Source organism: Elephas maximus, chromosome 9 (genome assembly GCF_024166365.1).
Source record: "Elephas maximus indicus isolate mEleMax1 chromosome 9, mEleMax1 primary haplotype, whole genome shotgun sequence".
Classification (NCBI taxonomy): domain Eukaryota; kingdom Metazoa; phylum Chordata; class Mammalia; order Proboscidea; family Elephantidae; genus Elephas; species Elephas maximus.
In genome coordinates, this window is record NC_064827.1 from 43,705,508 (window position 1) to 43,718,881 (window position 13,374).

Sequence of the window (13,374 nt, forward strand, 5' to 3'; positions counted from 1 at the left end):
CCAAGCCCTAGGCAATCACTAGTCTACTTTCAGTCTCTGTAGACTTCGTATAAATGGATCATACAATATGTAGGTAGGCTTTTGTGACTGACTCCTTTCACTTAGCATAATGTTTTCAAGGTTCATCCATGGTATAGCATATACCAGTGTTTCATTTTTTTATTGCTGAACAATATTCCATTGTATGGATATGTAACGTTTTACTTATTCATTCATCACTTTATGGACATATAGATTGTTTCTATTTTTTGGCTATTAAAAATAATGCTGCTATGAACATTTGTTTACAAGTTTTTATGTGGACATAGGTTTTCATTTCTTCTGGGTATATACCTAGGAGAGGAATGGCTGGGTCATTTGGTAACTCTATGTTTAGCCTTTTGAGAAACTGCCAGACTATTTTCCAAAGCAATTCTACCATTTTACATTCCCAACAGCAATGTACAAAGGTTCCAATTTCTCCACATCCTTGCCAACACTTGTTATATACGACACTGTCTTTTTTATTATAGCCATCCTCGTGGGTGTGAAGTGTACCTCATTTGGGTTTTGATTTGTATTTCCTGATGGCTAACGATGTACTGAGGAAGCCCTGGTGGTGTACTGGTTAAGTGCTACGGCTGCGAACCAAAGGGTCGGCAGTTGGAATCTGCCAGGCACTCCTTGGAAACTCTGTGGGGGAGTTCTGTTCTGTCCTATAGGGTCGCTATGAGTTGGAATCGACTCGATGGCACTGGGTTTGTTTTTTTTGTTTTAATGATACTGAGCATCTTTTCATGTGCTTATTGGCCATCTGTACACTTCTTTGGGTAAATGCCTATTCAGGCCTTTTGCCCCCCCCCCCTTTTTTTTTAATTGTGCTTTAAGTCAAAGTTTACAAATCAACTCAGTCTCTCATATAAAAACGTACACCCACCTTGCTATGTACTCCTAGCTGCTCTCCCAATGAGACAGCACACTCCTCCTCTCCACCCTGTATTCTCACTGTCCAATTCAACCAACTCCTGTCCCCCTCTACCTTCTCATCTCGCCTCCAGACAGGAGCTGCCCACATAGTCTCGTGTGTCTACTTGAGCCAAGAAGCTCACTCCTCAGCAGTATCGTTTTCTGTCTTACAGTCCAGTCCAATCCCTGTTTGAAGAGTTGGCTTTGGGAATGGTTCCAGTCTTGGGCTAACAGAGGGCCCAGGGACCATGACCTCCGGCGTCCGTCCGGTCTCAGTCAGAGCATTAAGCCTGGTCTTTTTATGAGAATTTGAGGTCTGCATCCCATTGTTCTCCTGCTCCATCCAGGATTCTCTGTTGTATTCCCTGTTAGGGCAGTCATCAGTGGTAGCCGGGCACCATCTAGTTCTTCCAGTCTCAGGCAGATGGAGTCTCTGGTTTATGTGGCCCTTCCTGTCTCTTGGGCTCATATTTACCTTGTGTGTTTGGTGTTCTTCATTCTCCGTTGCTCCAGGTGGGTTGAGACCAACTGGTTTGTCTTAGATGGCCACTTGCTAGCGTTTAAGACCCCAGACGCCACTCACCAAAGTGGGATGCAGAATGTTTTCTTAACACACTTTGTTATGCCAATCAGACCCCCTCCCTGCTACCCTGCGAAGCGTTTCGTTGTATTCAGGAAACTGCTTTGCTTTTGGTTTAGTCCAGTTGTGCTGACCTCCCCTATATTGTGTGTTGTCTTTTCCTTCACCTAAAATAGTTCTTGTCTACTGTCTAATTAATGAATACCCCTCTCCCTCCCTCCCCACCCTCGTAACCATCAAAGACTATTTTCTTCTGTGTTTAAAATTTTTCTTGAGTTCTTGTAATAGTGGTCTCATACAATATTTGTCCTTTTGCAATTGACTAATTTCACTCAGCATGATGCCTACCAGATTCCTCCATGTTATGAGATGTTTCACGGATTCATCGTTGTTCTTAATCGTTGCGTAGTATGCCGTTATGTGAATATACCATAATTTATTTATCCATTTTTCTGTCGATGGGCACCTTGGTTGCTTCCATCTGTTTGCTATTGTAAGCAGTGCTGCAGTGAACATGTCTTTTGCCCATTTTTTAATTGGGTTGTCTTTTTATTACTGAGTTGTAGGAACTCTATGGGGCAGTTCTACTCTGTCCTATAGGGTCGCTCTGAGTCGGAATCGATTCGACGGCACTGGGTTTTTTTTGTTTTTTTTTTAAGAGTTCTTTATATATTCTAGATGTAGATCCCTTATCAGATATATGATTTGCAAATATTTTCCCCCGTTCTTTGAGTTGTCTTTTAACTTTCTTGGCATCCTTTGAAGCACAAACATTTTTTCATTCTGACGAAGCCCAATTTATCTAATTTTTTCTTTCACTGCTTGTGTCATATCTAAGAAAACGTCGCCTAATCCAAGATCACAAAGTTTTATTCTAAGAGTTTTATAGTTTTAGCATTTACATTTAGGTCTTTGATCCACACATATACAGTGTGAGACAGGGGTCCAACTTCATTCTTTTGCATGTGGATATCCACTTGTCCCAGCACCATTTGTTGAAAAGGCTGTTCTTTCCCCATTAAATTGTCTTGGCATCCTTGCTGAAAATCTATTGAGTGGAAATGTATGGATTTATTTCTGGACTCTCAATTCTGTTCCACGCATCCATCTGCTTTCCTTGTGCTAGTACCGCACTCTCTTGATTACTGTAGCTTTGTAGTTTAAGTTTTGAAATTGGGACTTGTGAATCCTCCAACTTTGTTCTTTTTCAAGGTTACCTTGGCTATTCTGTGTCCCTTGACTGTCCAAATGAATTTTAGGGTCAGCTTGTCAATTTCTGTGAGAAGCCAGCTTGAGATTTTGATACGGATTGTGTTAAATCTGTAGATCAATTTGGTGAGTACTGCCATCTTAACAATATTAAATCTTCTTTCAGTTTACTTAGGTCTTGTTTTATTATTTCTAATAGATTTTTAGTGCATTCTTTAGGGTTTTCTATATACATGATTATGTCATCTGCAAAAAGAGATAGTCTTATTTCCTTTCCAACCTGCATGCCTTTTATTCTATTTTCTTGCCTAATTGCACTGGTTAGCACTTCCAATACAATGCTGAATAGAAGTGGTGAGAAAAGACATCCTTGTCTTGTTCCCGTGTTTAGGGGGAAAACATTCAGCCTTTCATCATTAAGTGTAAATATTAGCTGAGGGATTTTTGCTAGATGCTCCTTACCATGCTGAGGAAGTTCCCTTCTATTTCTTGTTTGTTGAGTGTTTTTATCATGGAGGGGTGTTCTTAACCATGCTAGAGGAGGGTTAGACATGACTTGTACCGATGTTATCACTCTTCTCACTGAGTCAAGGGCCCCTCGCCTATTATCCCTGCTGGTGGTGGTGTGTGTAAAGTAGAGGTGTGGTCAATACCGAATGAGATAATTTTAGGAATGTAGTGATTATGGCCTAAAGAATTCAAGAAAAGACATGGTCGTAGGCCACATTGCTCTACATTTACATTATAAAATTCCAAAGTATAAATTTAACAATCTAGAAAACAAATCATCAGTCGCATACATTTTCCTTCATACTCTGGGTAAGATTTGCACTTGTGGTCATTAGTAATGAAACACAGTAACAACCCTTGAGAGAGTCTTTAGAAGCCAGTATTCACAGGTGGCAAGATGATGCAGCATCATAAATAACGATATAACCAGCATTCGATAAGTGGTATTAGAAAACTACAGAGGCAAGAAGATCGATAGTTTCAAGACAAACGGGTTCTGAAGGGTCTTGGCCTTGTAAGTAATAACAGCGTCTTTTTTTTTTTTTTTCCTCAAGGTAGAGATGTGAAATTAGCCAGGAATGGTGCATCTGACAATAAAGACAGGAAGAGACAGTACTTATCTTTGAACAGGAAAAGATAATGCCTAGACACTACCAAGCTTCTTTAGGTGCACTGATGTGACAGTAAATAGATATGTAAGTACCACCTCTCTGCCTTTTATCCTAAATCTTCATTACACCTCATATAAACCACCTCACATGGGCCCATTAATTTTGTAATACATATTTTAAGCAAATTTTGTATATAATCAGGGTCCTCAAAGAAAAAAATTTTTTTTTTTTTTTTTACCTGGGATACTTCTGCACATCCTTAAGGTGGTCCTGGAGGCAGCACAGTACAATGAATGGTTAGGAGTATCAGTTCTGGAGTCAGAACTCCTAGGTTCCACATATTAGCTATGTGACCGTAATAGGCAGGTTGTTTAAGCTCTCCACGCCTGTTTCTACATCTGTAGGCAACAGAAGTACGGTACTTTATAGCCATGTTGAGAAGTTTAAATTACTTAATATATGTCAGTGTCTAATAACCTGACACTTTAAGTGCTTAAAAGTGATAGTAATATATAGTACTATACTTACCTGCCTTATATTCCATGACGGTAAGGACAAAATTAGTTCCTCTTTGCTTTGTATCCCCCACATGATGAAGTGAATTGTTTATCTGTGACGCAGAAGTTAAATGCATCTGGAAACACTAGGTATATTAAAAATTTAAATAAAATATAAATTTTAATAAAAGGTCCCCAGCATATCATTTGTATTTCTTCACTTACTGCTTTATAATTAGTGTTAGGAGCTTAAGACTTTAATATTCTTTTTGTTACCCTCACTTTTTACAAAGCATCTAGTTTAACGTAATGCACTTTATACCGCTCAGACTTCTGACTGGATAATCAGAGGGACAAGGTTGCTGCAGCAAGAAAAAAAAAAAAAAGAAGTGGGTTACAACAGGGTACAGCTTTACTGCTGGAGACGGAAGACCAATAGTCTGAGAAAACAGCGCACTCTTGGGCACTCCGGGGGCGGGGGTGGCATAGCGCGAAGGTAAGCGCCCCACGACCACGGGGCCGGAGGCCTGGCTGGGCAGCAGAGCCTGGTGGGGGAACGGAAGTAGGGCCCCGGCCGGGGCGGCTGAGAGAATCATTCTCGCCCTCCCCCCCACCCCCCCCGGATGCCGGCGGCGAGACCCACCGGGCCCCCGCCCTCGCCTCGGCGCCGGCAGGAGTTGTGAGCGGCCGCGGCCCCCTGCGGCGCCCCCTCCCGGGCCACCTCCTCGGGACCGACACTGACCTTGCCGCGGGCGGCCGGGCTGGCGCAGTCCCCCCGCCGCAATGCCGGGCGCTGGCGGAGGACGCCCATTGGCACCTGAGCCGACGGCTCGTGTGAGCCGCACGCCAAGTCCCGGCCGGGCCGCCGCTAACCCGCGGTCCCGCCGCACCTCGCTCTCCCACGCCGGTGGCCCGCTGGGCGGGCCGGGGAGGGGGGAGGCGGACGGGCGCGCGAGCCGCAGTCGCTCGCAGCGGGGGGCGGGGAGGGTGGGTGTGGGGCCGGGAGGGTGGGTGTGCGGGCAGGAGCGCGCCCCGCCGCCGCCGCCGCCGCCGCCCGCCGCCGCCGCCGCCTCAGCCCGCCGCTCCGCCCGCCGCCTCCGCCTGCCGCTCCGCCCGCGGCGCCTGCCCCCGGCGTTGGGCCCCAGCACGCCCGCCGGCCGAGCGGCCAAGGGCGGCGCGGGGCCCGCGGTGTAGAGCCCGCCAGCCCCGAAGCCGCGTCCCGCACCCGGACGGTCCCGGTAAGCGGGAGCGGGGGCGGCGGGCACCCCAAGGGGCAGGGCTGCGGGCGGCCCTCCGGGGACTCTGAGGTGTTTGTGTGGGAGCCGCCCCCAAGGTGCCCCTGTGTAGGAGAATGACCCTAAGTGTCTGCTGCCTCTGGCCCCTCGAGAGAGTTCCTGAGGAGGCGTGGAGAGTCGCCCCCATGGAGCACCCCTGTGTGAATGGAGCCTCCCCAGGGCTCTCTCTGTCTTTGCCCCGTGGGCGCCCCAGTGTACCTACAGACCCCCAGGGGTGGTCTCTGGACTTGCCTCTATGGAAGAGAGCGCCCTGTTGTGAGGATATTCAGCCTGCTCAATGGATGGGCCCACGTGTTGGGGTCCTGAAGACTCTGGCCATCAGCCATGTGAGTGAACTTGGAAGCAGACCCTGTAGCTCCGGTCAAGCTTTCAGATGACTGCTGCCCTGGCGGATGTCTTGACTGCAACCTCATGAAAGCCAGAAGCACCCTGCTAAAAAAAAAAAAATTTAAGCTACTCCCAAATTCCTGACCCACATACTATTTGTTGTTGTAGACCACTAAGTTTTGGGGCAATTTCTTAAGCAGCATTAGATAACTAATACACCCTCCTCGGGAGCAGTGGCCTTCCTGGGGGTTAAGCAGTGAGAGAAAAAACCAAACCAGGTCTGTTAGGTGAGTATTAAGATCATACAGATCCTAAGAATACGGTTTAATTCTAGCCCAGTCACAAAAATTCTGCAAATAGTTCCCGGATGGAAGTGAAGGATGTCAGCAGGTTGCTGTAAATCTTCTCAAAAACACTATCTGAAAAGGAAATAAATGTGGAGAGAATAGCTCACCCCGGTTCCATTTGAATATATTCATTTCAAAGCTGACCAGTATCCTTACTGCCTGGATTTCTCAGCCTCTGATCTTCCACATAGTCTCTGATCACATTCTTATTCTTCTGCTTTGTCCCCTATATGTATATATGACACCCTTCCCCAACATGAACAGGACGACCTCTCTAGGCCCTTTTCTTGCACTCTTCACGTTTTTTTCCCAGTATATCGACTCCTAAATGGATCTTATTTATGCAAAAAGTTTCCTTTCTCTTCAGTTGCAAAATCTTTTATCTCCCAATCTCATCTGTCTACCTTCAAGCAGAGCTGCTTGCTTTTTGGTATCTCCATTTCCCAGATTGATTTACTCTCATTTCTAATAGGAATGTCATTATCCACTCCACGCTTTGATCTCAATGGCCAAGTTCTGTCAGAAATTGCTCACAAGCTTTGGACCAAGAAACCAAGACCATCAGTGTCCAGCTGGAGACATGATCATCTTTCCCATTACAGCTTCCTCTTTCATCCCCATCCCCCTTCCCAGTAATCAGCTCAGAAACCCACGTATATTTACTAAGTGCTACCAACCTGCCAGGCACTATGCTAAATAAGTAAATGTTTTATGCTCTTGGGTTCATATACCGCCAGTTTTTGAGCCATAAGGGGAAAATTATAGCCTTGCAGTGTACTTATAGGAGTTAACGTATATTATGGACTCCCTGGCTGGCTCAAGGACCCTGGTGGCGTGGTGGGTAAGGGCTTGACGGCTAACCAAAAGGTGGGCAGTTCAAAACCACCAGCTGCTTCTTGGAAACCCTATGGGGCGGTTCTGCTGTGTTCTAGAGGGTCACTGTGAGTTGGAATCGACAGCAACGGGTTGGGTGGCTCGAATGGTTAAACGCTCAGGTACTAACTGAAAGGTTGGCGGTTCAAATCCACCTAGAGGCACCTCAGAAGAAAGACCCGGTGATGTCCTCCTGCAACGTCACAGTCTTTGAAAACCCTCTGGAGTACAGTTCTACTCTGAAACACATGGGTTCACCATAAGTGGGAATCCACTTGCCTTTTCAAAGGTGACACTGAAACTCAGTTACTGTTTTTCCCTCTTCTGGCAGCCACATTCTTAGCCCCCCTGCCATTACTCTACCAAATTACTTTTGTCCATAACCTTTGGGTAAACTTGCCACACTTCTAGCTTCATTTGATCTGAATCACCCAGATGTGTGCTGTGCACTCAGAATGTGTGCATGTGTATGCTAAATTTTTTAGAGGCCCCAGATAATGCTGATTTTCCAAAGCCCTTTGGTCATCTGTGTTCGATTAAGTTGCTATTCCTGAGGCATATGCTTCTAGAAGCCAATTGTCTGCTACCTTGCAAACTTTTACCCTTATATACAAGTGTTGCTTGTGCTGCATTCTTCCAGATCAAATCCAGGACAGACAGAGGAGATGCATTTTCAAGTTTTTGGTTAGTGCCTGTCTTAGTTATTTAGTGCTGCTATATAACAGAAATATCACAAGTGGATGGCTTTAACAAAGAGAAATTTATTCTCGCACAGTTTAGGAGGATAGAAGTCCAAATTCAGGGTGCCAGCTCCAGGGGAAGGCTTTCTCTCTCTGTCAGCTTTGGGGGAAGGTCCTTGTCATAAATCTTCCCCTGGCCTAGGAGTGTCTCAGTGCAGGGACCCCAGGTCCAAAGAATGTGCTTCCCTCCTGCTCTTCTTGCTTGATGGTGATGAGGTCCCCCTCCTCTCTGCTTGCTTCTCTCTTTTATATCTCAAAAGAGATTGACTCAAGATACACCCTAGTCCCGTAGATTGTGTCCTACCTCATTAACGTCATGGAGGTTAGGATCTATAACGCATAGGCAGGTAATTACACCAGATCACACAATGGAGGACAACCACACAAGACTGGGAATCATGGCCTAGCCAAGCTGACACACATTTTTGGGGGACACAGTTAAATCCATAACAGTGCCTTTAGGCCAGCTGCTTTCCTGTGGGCCAGGACAGAGTGCCACAGGACATAGCATAAATGCAGGTGATGTTGATCTCTTCTTATCATTGTGGATGTGAAAACTGGCTAAATCCCCAAATTGAGCAGTTCTTCCCATGGCCAGAGAAATCACCCATAGCTACTGTACGGGGTACCTGTTCTCATCCCAGCTAGCCTTGACTCACTATTTAGGTTCCACCTCTGAGGAAGCAGAGTGGATATGATGAGCTAGTGACTGTGTAGTTTCTAGAAACAAGTTCTGAAGATTTGGTCTGATGAGCCCCATACTGGCACTGTGATCTCAAGTAAACCCTTTGTTTTCTCCAATTATCTTTGCAAAATTTATTCAACAAATATTTATTGAACGTTTGCTCCCTGTAATCCCGTTTAGATTGTTCCTCCCTCCTGAGCTCCAAGAAAATCTGGAGCTGCCTGTTAAACCTACCGATTTTTTTTGAGTTTCCTTACTTTATTACTGCCTGGGAAAACCCTCCCACCTTCTTCTACAGGATCACTGTCAGTCTTGTTGTTGTTGTTGTTGTTTTTAGCTTTTTCCAACATAATGCCACTCTCATATATCAATTATCGGATGAAGGCACTCAAGGTTACTTTACACCTAACATGCAGGATGAGGGAGCCCCGGCCTATTAGGAGGGCCGCAGACCCTCCATAGCTGCTTACCTTTATAGAGAGCTGAAGGAGAAGGGTTCCCTAGATGCCTTCTCTTTCCCTATTTTTTCCCTGTCTCCTGCTGTGGAGAAGCCTCCTCTTCCTCCTACCAACACTTGCCCTTGTAAATAATCCCACTGCACTTTAAGCAAGTACTTTACAGAGGTTGAGTTTGCCTCGCACATGTACACATTCCAGGCTGCCTGAGAGACACATCAAGATCGTCTTCCTTGCCTTCATGGCTAAAACAGCCTATTAGCACTGTTGTATAATAAAGTATTGCTTTGTTATATATATGACAAATACATTGGTGCGTAAGAAAAGTATCACAAACTTGGTGGCTTAAAACGACACTCATTTCTTATGCCCTATTTTCTGTGGTCGGGGGTACAGGCGTGGCTTAGCTTAGTCCTTTGCTTATGGTCTCACGAGGCTGCAATCAAGCTGTTGACGGGGATGCGTTCTCATCTGGAAGCTTGACTGTGGAAGAATCCACTTCCGAGCTCACTCAGGCTTTTGGAAGAATTCATTTCTTACCTTCCTGAGGTACAGTTCTTCCAAAGGTTGCACTTAAAAGCACTGCTGGTTCAGAGTTGTCCCTGGGAATGGGTTTGGAGTAGGGGTTAGGGTTGACAGGTGTGGGATCGTGCTTAACATTAAAATTTGGGCTAGAACTACACATGTAGTCATGCCATGTGTCGTGGTCTCCCTCCTGGGGAACCAAGACCTGCATCTTCATGGTTTCTTGAGAGCACCCTTGGAGGGTATGTCTGTCTTTTTTGTTCTTCCCTTGGTGTGTCTATCTGCTGTGTTGAAGGGGCTGGGGGCCAGGGCCCTGCGGGGATGGAGCCAGTAGTAAATTGGGGTCCCTTGTGGAGATGGGTGCATAGGTGAAGGATGAGGGCAGTAGATCTACTGCAAGCCCCTGACGTTTTTTTAAGAGCACACAGTCAAGTTTTTGAGACCAGGGGTGTGCACGTGAATCCAAGACTGTCCCTGTTAAAGAACAAGCAGTGAAACAGAAATTACAAACCAGGGTTTAGAGGAGGGATAGGCAGGCCTGGTTCTGAGGTGGACTAGGAGGCTTTATAGAGGAAAAGGGCTTTGAAGGATGAATTTGGACTGCATTTGTGTGTGTGAGTCTACAAGATGGGCTGTATCTTTTTGTTATGTGTGCAGTTCAGCTTTGTATGTGTTCGTGTATTTTTGCCTGTGTCTGCTTGAGCATTTCTGACCCAGGGTGTTCCTGGGTCTATGTAGGTGTGTATTTCTACTTATGTCCCTTCATACTCTGTAGTATTTCTGTGTGGCATCTTTGAATCTGTGTCTTTCCCTTTATGTACATGTGTGACTGGATGTCTGTGTGTCCATGAGTTATTCACTGTGGGTAGTGAGATCCTAGTCTGACGTCTGTCTTTAATCATCCTTCCCGCCCCCCAGTGTACCGCAGCTGCCAGCAGTATTTACCGCAAAGATAGGTTTCTCTTCCCGTGGTCTGGATTCCCACGGGTCAGGCTATCTGCCCAGGGCCCTGACCCTGTAGCTTCTGTACAGGCTTGACCTTGGAAGTAATACATTCTGGAAAGCCCCCAGCATGCTCCTTGCCTGGCCATGGACCCAGGGAAGTTAGTGGAGGAGAGGGACAAATCGGGGAAGGGGGGCCGTTGGCAGAACCCATCCCTCCTTCTGGGAATGGATATCTTTCTCTGTCTCCTTCTCAGGGCCCCTTCTTCCCCTGTGGTCTCATGCAGACCAAGTATTCAGGGGCCTGACCTCACCGTCTCTGGGCATGGGAGTGGACATCTCTTTGCAAGCCCAGCCAGATGTGCTAGGGATTTGGTACTCTCTCCCAGCACCTCACCTGCCTGCGTGGTGCCCTTTCTCCATCTGCACTCCAGCTCAAGATTGTCCGTCCTCCTTTTCTAACCCTACGGTGGATACAGGAACCTTCTTGTCCTTTCTTTCATGACAGCCGTGGCTAATGCCATAGGCCCCTGAGCACAGGTAGAGCATTAGGCCTTGGTGGCCAGTAAAGCAGCAGAGGCCCAGCGACCTCTCTCATGGCACAGGAAATAGCATCTCAGTGGGGTCTTACCCTCTCACTCCTATGCTCAGTGTGTTTTTTGCCTTGCCTGGATGGGACGGTGTGAGCATGTACAAAATGAGGCAGGCATGGCCCCTGTCCTCAAGGACTCAGCGATTAACAGGCAAAGTGATGTTTGGAGAAGACGTTCTTCTCTTACTGGTGTTAGTCAGTCCCCTAAGTTACGTTTTTAGAATTCTCAAGTACCCACCCAGAGAGCCCAAAGGAAGGGCTGTAGAAGGTCAGGGCTGTTCACCATGACCTGTTACCTCAAAGGCCCGGAGGTGAACTCCAAAGATCCCGAGCAAGCAGTGATGTATTCCTAGCATCTGCCACCAATTCTGGGGTATATTACATTTTTGGAGTTTGTGTCCTGCCATGAAGCATTTATTTTGCTCTTATTTTAACTCTCTCAAGCTCTGGGCGGGGGAGGAGGAAGGCGGGGGGTTGTGCTAGGGTTATGGGATATGATGAGCAAGGCTTCACCCCCTCAACAACATCCTGCATGAGCTCATAGGCTCTCACCCTGTCTCTTCTCAGCCCTTGATTTTGCCGAGAACTCATAATCCTGAAGGTATTGGTTCCAGCTCATCTCACTGCCCCAGCCCTTTGGCACAGGACTTTGGTCAGCAGCATGAACCCATGCTGGGTTGGGGCAGGTAGGAGCCTGTGGGGATGACGGGAAGGACCTGCTTCACCGTAAGTCAGGATGTGTGCACACTAACCCTTGCTTCCCACCTGATGCTGTTTTGGCCCTTTTGAGTCACTTCTCTTCACTCTGGCCTTCCTCCATTTCTCTCTCTGTTCCGTGGCTCTCTGCCCAACTCCCACCAGGCAGGGAGGATGTGCCTGCCACAAGACCTCCTTTGATCTCCTTTGGGGAGGCATTAAGAAGGCAGGTAGAGAATGTTAGCATGGCAGGCCTAGGGCTTGTGCCTGCCTCCTCTGGTGGCCACAGTAGGGGCTGGGTCCCCACCCTTTAGGCACAGAATCACCATTCTGAACAGGGATACATCCGTGCTTCCTCCCATCCTGGTTTTTCTGCATCCTCTCAGTGGACACATTGTGCTAAGCAGTGGAATCCTATAGGGGAAGTGAGTCCAGCCACCACCTCCTCCTGGTTTGATGGGATGGTGAGTAATCCTGGATCTCCTTAGGAACCAGTGAGGCAGGGGTATCCCACATTCCCCTGAACCACATCATAAAGAAGCCACATTTCCTGTTCTTTCTCCAGCTCTTGGCTTCTCTGTGGTAGGTCAGAGGAGGATGCAGGGATGGTACCTTTCGAAGGCTACTAGGTGGTGGCCAAAATAGTAGTCCATCCCACATGCTCAGGGCAACCTCTTTGTCTTTTTGTTTCCCAGTTCTTTCTTCCCAGGCCCAAACCTCACTGGTCCCTGAAGGCTAGGATGCCACATCTGCCCTGTTTCTGCATCGCTAGGCCCATGTTCTTTCTCAGCCTCATAAATCTCAGGGTTTGCTTACCTCCCTCCACCAAGAGCACTTAGGCTGTGGGCGGACTTTCTGGCTCTGGACTTTTCTTAATGCCGAAAAACCCAGCTTTTCTCCGTTATCATGCCCTGGTCAGGAGTATGGCATGCTGTCCCAGGTATTCACACTACCGTTTACGTTCATTCCCTACCGGCTTCCTTTCCCTGCCAACCTTGGGGCTGGGGGACAGACCTCTCCACCTTCTACTCTGATCTTCATTCTAGGAGGCATTCCTTCCATGTAGCTGAGAGGCAGTGGAGGGGGGAAACAGGCAACAGGGCCACAGCAGGCTCCCAGATTGTTTGAAAGATCTTGTTAGTACCAACCGGGGAGCAGAGAGAGGAGATTCTGTTATTTTGGTTTTGACATCTGTCATACAAACCGCTTTTTCGAATCACAAGAGCGCCTCTTCAGGGATGGAGCACTGTGGCACTCCTCTAAAAACCTTCTTCCAGATTGTAGGCACGTGCATATAAAATATCAGTCATCAATTAATGATTTTTGCCCATGGGTGGGCCAACAATGCATTGATTTCCAGACCACTCCTTCTTGTCAGTACTTTTGTCATGCAGTTCAAGATCATCATGGGAAGCCAGGACTGAATTCCAGCCTGACCTTGACCCTCAGTGTACCTTAGACAGGGCCTTGCCTTCTCTACTGAAGTCCCTTTATCCACAGTCCAGGATAGGGCTGGGAGGAGTTATGTGGAATGCTAACACACCT

General features: G+C 47.1%; 1 protein-coding gene and 1 long non-coding RNA gene across 2 annotated transcripts in view; one reads left to right on the forward strand and one right to left on the reverse strand.

Annotated features, from left to right (window-relative positions):
- Nucleotides 1-1,754: 1,754 nt before the first annotated feature.
- LOC126082787 (uncharacterized) lies at nt 1,755-5,266 on the reverse strand. Its single transcript, XR_007518655.1, has 4 exons — nt 5,095-5,266; nt 4,384-4,498; nt 4,094-4,253; nt 1,755-3,831 (listed from the first exon to the last, which is right to left on the reverse strand). It is a non-coding gene; the product is annotated as an uncharacterized LOC126082787 (long non-coding RNA).
- A 312-nt stretch (nt 5,267-5,578) lies between these two features.
- Nucleotides 5,579-13,374, forward strand: part of PHF24 (PHD finger protein 24) — a 141,122-nt gene continuing 133,326 nt past the window's right edge. The window contains exon 1 of the mRNA XM_049895769.1: nt 5,579-5,590. The gene's annotated coding sequence lies outside the window, so the exon portion shown is untranslated. The remainder of the gene's footprint in view (nt 5,591-13,374) is intronic.